We start from the raw sequence: 9780 nt of genomic DNA on the forward strand, positions 1-9780 counted from the left end.
AACTTGTCGATGTTGGGGAACAATACCAACCCATAGATGAGAAGTACAAATATGGCTTCAAAGGCATCCTCACTCATGGCCTTCCCATAAACAGTAGCTTGAGCAATGAGGAACTCAGAAGGGAGACCTTAAATTCCACCTTTGGTAGTCATATGAGCACCAATCAGAGATTCATCTATGTGCAACATGTCAGCTATCTCTCGAGAAGTAGGAATACTCTCCAAGCCACTGAACGGCAACTGGTCAAGAATAGGTATACCCACAAGATAGGCATACTCCTCAAGGGTAGGCAAAAGCTGGAAGTCCGGAAACGTGAAGCAACGGTACAAGGGATCATAAGACTGCACCAATACGCTCATCAACCCTTCATCCACCTGAGTAGTCAGAAGAGGAAGAAGCTTCCCAAAACGAGCTTTGAAACCCAAGGGATCTAATACATAGGATGTCAGATTCCTTAACTCTTTCAAATCTGGCTGTCTGAAGCTGTACTTCTTTGTATTCCTTCTTTGTCTTTCCATGTCTGAAAATTTTGCAAATAAACCCCTTAAGTTCCTTGAAAATTTCCTTTATTATTGATGATATGGATGCGAATGGATGCATGAATGCATGAATGCAACAATCACACTCAAGGATCAAGCAAAGCACACCAAACAAAGGTCATGGGATGGATCATATTATCCTTAATATCAATCATCCATTTTGGTGGATTATGGTTTACACCTTATCAACACCCAAGTTCCATTGATATTAAGGATACATGAACGGATCAACCATGAATCAAGGGTTTGTTGCAAGTCACGAGCATGGAGTCTCGGTTAAGAACCGCCCAAAGGGAATGTACTAGGGTTTAAACCTGCCAAACATGTTCTACAAGAGGTTCCCATAGTCATCATCCCATCTTTCGGATATTATCGGAGAAACGACTACTCGTATTCCAACAATATTCTCAAGAGAGACTCTTATGAGTGTAGTATCGCGTAACAATCGTATCAAATCTTACATTTGAACGACTTTCGCACTACATCCTAAAAATAGGCCAAGATGGGTTTGGTAAACTAAGGTCCTTGGCTTCTAAGGTCTATATTGGAAAGAGTAATGTCTAACCACAACTTACTTGTGTGACATTATTGATCCCAACATGACCTCCACCAAGTGAATGGACTTGCAAGTCAACTTGCTAAGGAATAACTCCACACAAGTCAACAAGACTATGCCATTCTCCTATCCTAAGTGCACTCGAGTCCGGGTATAGAACTCATCTCACAAATATCACCAAGCATACAAGGAATTAATATCAAGCTAATCAAGCATTACATACAATACAGTAATCCCAAATTGCACAAAAATATGTCACAAAACAATATAATACAACAAGCATGAAAAGTTGGCAAAACCCACTAGGGATGGATCTTATCCCCAGCGGAGTCGCCAATTTTCTGTAGCGCGGTATTCGTTACCATTAGAGATATTGACTAAATCCAAGGTAAATCATACAAGTCGAGTCGCCACCACACTTCTATTTATCCAAAGGAATGTTTAGAAAGCGAACAAAAACTTAAAATTTTTACAAACAAAACTAGTAAAAGAAACAGAGATCTGGGTAAGGGGTTGGTTATGCAATGGGAAGGTGTTAGGCACCCAAAACATCCTAGGTACTCCTAGGGAGCCCTTTTCACACTTGTTGCAAAGGTTATTGTTTTGTGAAAATTTATTTGTGCAAACATGATTGAAGAGATGAGAAGAGAATATACAAGTTATTTACATTTTGTGTTTGGATGGATAAACCCATTGCCTACGTACCCTCTTATAAAAAGATTAGGATCAAAACCTCGTAGTTCGGGGTAAAAATCTCAAAACAAATTGGTGAATTGATTGGTCCAAAAGCCTTAAGGTCTTTTGTTATCAAAGGGAGAAAACTCAACCTAAAACCACAAGTCCACCATGTGAGGATAGCTCCAACATGCTAGTGAGGGGTTAACCCTATAATAAGCATGGAAGGCTCATTGTCCATCACTAAGGACAAAGGTGAGTATTACATCTACCACAAAGGTAACTCAAACCTAATAGCTAAAGGTTATGGAAAATTTGATTAAGAAGTGATCATTGGAACCACAAAAAGAAATTTGGATGGGTTATATTTACCAATTAGAAGTATATACAAAAGATGGTCAAAGTTGACTTAAAGATTCAATTCAAAATGAGTGTTATGAAAAGAAAGTTTGAAAATCAAAAGCATAAGGCTTAGGTTTCTAATGTTGAAAACAAAGGTCAAATGTTTGCACAAAAAGGGTTTTGGCTTGGGTTAGGGTGGAGAGTCCTAAGGAAAACAAAAAGGTGAGGGATAAGCAATGAAACCACACTAGGAGTTCCTCTCTTGAGATCATATTGATGATCCAAGTATATCCCATCTTTTGGAATAAGAAAGCACAAAGTATAAGCAATCACACAAGTCTCATAAGAGATCCTCAATGCATCTTGTATCTTCCACTTAGATGAACATGGTAATGATCCTCAATTAAGCTCAAATGGAAACTCCTAGTTCAAGAGCACACACATCAAAAGTTCCTAAGTAAACAAACATTACACACTATATCCATACAAAAGGCTCAAACAATGGGTGGGCTTTAGTCAAGAGGGGTCATATCAACCTCGACAAACAATCCAAACTGTAAAGGGTGATCTGTAGCTCTTAACCACTAACATTGAACGTTAGGGTGAAGCTGATCAAAGTGTAAATGAGGATGAGACCTCATGCTCTTAACCCTGGCCAGGGTGAGCTCATGACAAAGAAAGTGTGGGGATCCAGAAAGTGGGATCCTATTCCACTTGACAGACTCTGGACAAAGATCTTGGGTACATGTTCAGAAGCATCAGCACGTAGTGCGAGCATAAAGAACGACACACTGAATAACGGGGGATTGGCTACTAATCCCTTTTATCCGTCAATTGCCTCTACTCTTGGAGGTCTTATAAAATATCACATGCCTCAACTTGGAGGTCTTTGAGCACAATTTTAAACAAACACAAAAAGAGCCTCTGAAGGAGGACTTGCCAGCAAAATGCCTGCCAAAAAGGTGACAGGACTTCAGACTACATGAAGTAAGAGGCTAACTACCTGAGTGGTGTGTTAACCACAATCCAAAGCACAAGCAAGAGCTAAAGTAAGCAAGCAACTAAGGTACCTGTACAAAGACTAAACAATTAGTACTTCAGTCATAAAACCAACAGATAAATAGTGAAACTCTCTGATAGTTACACAATTCAATGCATAAGTGCCATAGCACTCAAATGAGCTCATGAGTTCACCACATCAATTAAATCCTACAAAACAAACATAGGGTAGTACTCAAATGCATTTGGTATTCCACAATATCATCAATGAGTATCCAAACCTGAAACACAAGACAAAGTTAGTTCATGTGCATTTAAACAACACAACAAAACACCAACAAACAAAAGCATAAGAGATGAATTCAAAACCCAACCAAATGACCAAACCAGAACCTATCCTTCTACACATCACACATTCAAACACTCCACAAAATGCCCTCAAAAGGACCAACATCAAATCAATAAGCAAGTGTCTCAAATGGCCTATGTAATGCAAGGACCCAAAAAAATGCACAAAATGGACTTCCAACTTAGAAAATCCATATCAAATCAGGAATGCATGCAATGACTTTGAAATTTTTCATACAAGTTCCTCATGTCATGAACAATAAATATGTAAAAGATCAAATCCAGAAAGGTTCAAATGCTATGTGAACAAAAATGCACCAATTCAAATGTCAAAAAATGTGACACAAATTGTCACATTTATCTTCATGTGTCAAAAATGATGATAGCATGTGAGAAAAATTCCAAACCAGTGCTCAAAAATTCATATCGTGTGTGAATGTCAAGCATGCAAAAAATTGGATCAAATGGCTCAACATATAGAATTTCACAATGCATTGAATGCGATAGATCAAATTAGCACAATGTTCATTCAAAAATTCACAAATAAAAATGCAGACATCAACAATTCATGAAATTAACATCAACAAATGATAGACATCCATACAAAACCATGAAAAAAATTGGGATTAATTTGGACTATTTTTGGATTTTTAATGAATTTAACAAAATAAACAAAATAAATGAAATAACAAATGAAAATGGAGGGAAATTAAAACATTTGAATAAAGCCAGGAAAAACACACGCCCTTGGATCTGGCGCGCAACTAGCATCAACGGTCCAGGTTTAATCATTCAAAACGCACCGTTTCATTTAATAGTCAGCATGCACAATCATCAGTCAAACGCATGCGTGGCTCAGGTCAAACAAATCACAGCCAATCCAACATACACGCAGCATCACACATGGCAAACACAATAAGACTAAACCCTAACACGCAGACGCCGGAGCTACATCTCCGGTCGTCTTCTCCGGCCAGCTCCGGCGACTCAGGCACAATTTTTTTCCAGAAACTAGCATGGCCGGTACCAATCGAATCGCCTTCTCACATAGAATCCAAATATCAAATCAATTCATTCTAATTCTTCCTATATTGTTCAAATCGAAGGCAAACATTTCTGAGATCTAAACTTACAGTCAACATAACATGCTCAATACTCAACCAAATTCAATTCTAATCATATCTACAAGCTCTACTAATCAAGATCTATACATCTATGACCTTAAAACAGCAAAAGGAGATGATGAAAATTGAGTCACCTTGAAGTGTAGCTCTCTGAAATCATGTTCTCAAGCGCTCATATGCTCCAGATCTTCTCCTTTGATCTTCCTATGAAGCTTTAAGCAAAAATGAATGGTTGAAACTTCTTGAATCTACTTCAATTTCCAATTTCCATTAACATGATAATGCTCTTGAACTGCACGAAATCTTGATGAATTGCTTCAAGTAATGGATGAATCTTGCTCAGTGAAGCACCGGGAACAAGAATATGCAAAGATCTTTGAGAGTTATGTGAAGAAAAATCAAATTCGAAGAGAGAGAAAATTTGGAGAGTTTCTTGAATTTTGATCTCAAATGGTTCTGTTCTCTAGTTATGATTAGGGTTTGGCCTTTTATACTCCATGCTAATCACAATGCTAATCATATTTTCCATTGGTTAATCATGATTAGTGAGTATTGAAGCAAATTGCAAAAATGCACATTAAGCTAGCATGCCCATAATACACGTGTACAGTCCCATGTTAAGCTTGGAATTCACTTAAAATCATCCAATGGTCATGCTTGAAGTGTTATTTTGCTTGCACCTTAAGCCAAAAAATGAATAATGAAGTATTGCTTCAATTTGCACATGTGTGAAATAATGAATTCATGGTCATGATTCCTTTGCATAATTGGGCCAAATGATGTAAATTTGAGATGCCTTGAACATGAGGAGCGTTTTGCAAAAAGAATGAACCAATTTGGAGCATTATATCAAAAGTTATGCCATTTTGAATTTCCATGTACACCTTATGATCAAATGACCATAACTTCTCAACCATTCATCATATGGACATGAATTAGGACTTTTTGAAAAGGGGAGACAAAGATCTACAACTTTAATGTTCACCAAAAATCCATTTGAAACTTATTTGACATTGACAAGTCAAGTTGAATGTGGACCAAAAACTTGCCAAATTTGGAAACTTTGAATTACAGGTCATTTTCCATTTTTAGTAACTTTTGCCATGACCTTTGAATCTTCAAGATGGATGTTTAGAATGATGAATAGGCCCTATTTGAACATGATTGAGGTGTCTCAACTCAATTCCCCACCTCATAGCCCTCAGTTGACTGCACAATTGACTTTTGGTCCTCAGATGACCTTGAAATGTCCTATTTAACTTGAGCCTCTACCACTTGGTGAAATTGCTTCAAAATGAAACCCTGGCTCATGTAAGCTCCTTATAATAATCATGTGATCCTCACCTCAAGCAAATACCTCATCTCTTGCACAAAATGAACTTCTTGAAGCTCTTGACCTAGTGATTGCTTAAGCTACAAACAAAAGATGTTAATGACATATTTTTGTGCTTTTGGTTAGTAAATAAGACAAGAAAAGCAATGATATACAATTCAAGCATGCTTGGTAATCTCAAACCACTCATAAGAGATCCCTACCCAAAGGGAAAGGGAGCCAAGATGCTCAATGATCCTTGAGGCTATGCAATGCAATGTTATGATGCCATGAGGGATCTTAGGGACAAAATTGGGGACTTACAGATGCCCCTATTTAAAGTCATTCTAGCTGGAGAAGTGAAGGTTAAAATCTTCGTCTCGACGAGGTAGAATGGGCTTAAATAATAACAAAGAGACAAATTTTGGTCCCTAAGAGACCTCATAATGCAAATGTATGTATGCAAGACAAACAAACTCTGTGAGGATATGTGCCCACTGTGACACCTCAAAATTTGCCCTCCTCTCTTGGGACTAGTTTAGCATATTTCATTTCATTTTTAGGGCATTAGGTATTTGCATATTGCATATCACGTGAAAATAGACAAGTCATCCTCTAAAAGTCTTTCTCAGAAGATAGAGAGGTTGAGAGATTCATGCCTGAGGGTCTTATTGAATTGATCAATCATCTGAGGGTTGCTCTTCAATTAGGGTTTTATTGGTTCCTCAAGGAGGTTGAGTATTATCTTGGTTGAAAGGATATGTCACTATCATCATGGTTTTATCATCCTCAAGGGGTTCATTATTCATGATCATGTTCCTTAGGATTAGGGTTTTGACCTCTGGTCAACCCTAATCAGTTGCATTCTACCAGTCATGGATTTTCAAGGAGATGAGGTCTTTCTTGAGAAGGAGATCATCATATGATTTTATTGAGCTTGTATAAGCTAGGGTTTCATTTTGGAGCCATTTCATCAAGTGGTTGAGGCTCAAAGTCATCTGAGCATGTTCAAGTCACCTGGGGCCCTAGAAAGTCAACAGAAAGTCAATTGAGGACTAGGAGGTGGAGAAATGAGTTTCAACATCTCATTCATGTCCAAAAGAAGCTTATTCATCATGTCAAATGCATATCTTGAAGAATTTGAGGCCAGATCAAAACTTTCCAAAAATGGAAAGTGACCAGTAATTGAAAGTTTCCCAAAATGGAAAGTTTTTGATTCAAATTCAACTTGATCTTGCATCATCAAAGAAGCTTCAAATGAAATTTTGTCCAACATGAAAGTTGAATATCTCTCTCTCCCATTTCCAAAAAGTCCAAGATCATGAGCATCTAATGAATGGTTGAGGAGATATGGTCAAATCATTGCCAAGAGTACATGGAACTTCAAAAGGGCATAGCTTTTGATTCATAACTCCAAATTTGGTGGTTCTTTTTGCATTTTGCTTATCATGACATGTAGTTTCTAAAACATCCATCACATTGCATGAAATTTGCACATATGATCATTTGTGCATTCAAGTCAATTTTGGAGGGAAACTTGAAAATTTAAAATTGGTGCATCATGAGAACTTTTTGCCATTGCCAATGTGTTTAAAAATTGATTTTGAGTGGCTTTGATCAAGCACATGGCACTGTTCACGTCCATTTACTACATGCACCATGCAAAATTTCCATTTTTGTCACCACACCTTATCTTGATTAATTTCATCTTAACCTTGATAATTTTAATTAAATAGGATTAACACATGGTATATATACTAAATCATAACAGAATTTCAAGAGGTTAATCACAATTCACCATTTCTAGATCTAGTTTTCATTTCCCTCCAAAATTTTCTCTCAATCTTAATTCAAATTTTTCTCACATAAGCCTTGAATCTTCTTCCATATTCTGGTTCTCTAGTGTTGATTTAGCATAGATCAAGCCTTGGATCATCAAGTTTGGACCAGATTTGTGCATGTGAAGCTCAATAACTCAAAAATGGCAAATGCAAATTGAGCTAGATCTACATGTTTCCAAGCCTCAATTTCATCATCAAACTTCATAGCAAGTGATTTGGAGTGGATTTGCATGCTTGCTTGGCCTGGAATCTGCAGAATTCAAGAACTGATCTTCAAGAGGTCACAGTTTCGATCACCTTAATTCTCTGTTTTATGTGTATAATATTGTAGAACATTTGATGCTGATCAATCTGATATAAATTTCGTGCTATTTGGATAAGAATTGAGAGAGATATGCTTGATTGAAGTTTTGAATGTCAAACTTTATTTACTTCGATTTGCATGAATCATGTTGAATTAGGATGAATTGATGCTTGATCTATGATCTACATTGCATAAGGATTTGTTTGATGTATTCATTTCATGATTCTAGAAATTTCTGAAAAAAATCGTATGAAGTTCTTCACTGTTCATCTTCATCTTCGCGAAGAAGATGAAGATCTTCATCCTATGCGTCGACCGTACGACGGTCTTGCGTCGACCCTGGTTCTGTTAGGGTTTTTGCGAAACGGCGTCGTTTCATTGGCCTAGCGCGCTTCTTTTGAATGTTAGCATGGTTTGATTCCTGGCGAAGACGATTATTCATATGTTCATCAATTATATGCTTCCCCTCCATTTCCATGTGCTATGATCATTTTTGTTTCAAATTTTTTATGCCAACTTTAAAAAATCATAACAAATTGAAAAATAATCCAAAAAATGCCTGGGTTTTTGCTACTTGTTCCTTAGAATGTCTAGAATTTTATGGTACAAAATTTTGAAGTTGTGCATGGCTGGACTTTTGTTTGCTCTAGGTTGATTGAACATATGTGCATTTGTGACCTTGCTCCACTCTTTCTATTGTGAAATGCTTGATTTTAATCCAATGAACATGAAATTTTGCATGATGATTCTTGACATGTTGTTGGATGTTTTAGGATTGGTTTGGTATTTTTCTCATTTACCATTTCTGTTTTATGCACATGTTTGTGAGGTGTGACAATTTGTGTCACACATTTGGTTGATCAACTTGTGCAATTTAATTTCCATATCAAATGACCTCTAATGCTTCTGATTTTTGGTATGATGATCATGTTGGATATGTTGAATGCTCATAATATTTTCCAGAATTATTTGAATCATTTCTGTTTTTATTTGGAATTTTCATTCATAATGATCAAATGTGAGCTTTGAAATTGTCTTTGACTTCCCTTGCACATGAAATGGACTTTCTTGATGATTTTGTTTTGGTCCTTTTTAGGACATGTTAATATGTGTTTGAAGTTGCATTGTGTTGAATTTCAGCTCCTGTTTTGAATTTTTTCTTCACCTTTGACCCTAGGATTTGGCCTAGTGGTATGTACTTACATGTGAGCTTTGAATTTCAGGATCAAGCACTTAATCTCCATGGTTAATGATGCTTCATCATTTAAATGTTGATATTTGCTATTGATTGCTAACATTTGCTGTTTTGTAGGTTGATGATAATTCACTTGAGTTTGCCTTATGGCTTATTTGTTGTACATTGGGATTGCTTGTTTGATATTGACTGTTGTCTGATTGTCTGAATACTGTACTGATTTGTTTAGTTGTTTACACAGGCACCTAAGTTGCTTTAAGTTCATTTGAACTGTGTTTTGCTTTGCTTGTGGTTGGCATACCACTTAGGTAATGACCCCTAACTTCATGTAGTCTGGAAGACCTGTCATGTTACTTTGGCAGGCACCTGTCTGAAGCCCTCCTTAAGAGGTAATGTTTGTGATTGTTTAATTTTGTGCCTTGTACATTCAAAGACCTCCTAAGTGAAGAGGCATTGGCAGATAGAAGGGATGTGCAATCCATCCCCTGCTATTCAGTTGTGTCATTCATCTTGCTCACACCCTGTGTTGATGCACTTTGAATAAA

The sequence above is a fragment of the Lathyrus oleraceus genome, chromosome 6 (genome assembly GCF_024323335.1).
Source record: "Lathyrus oleraceus cultivar Zhongwan6 chromosome 6, CAAS_Psat_ZW6_1.0, whole genome shotgun sequence".
Taxonomy (NCBI): domain Eukaryota; kingdom Viridiplantae; phylum Streptophyta; class Magnoliopsida; order Fabales; family Fabaceae; genus Lathyrus; species Lathyrus oleraceus.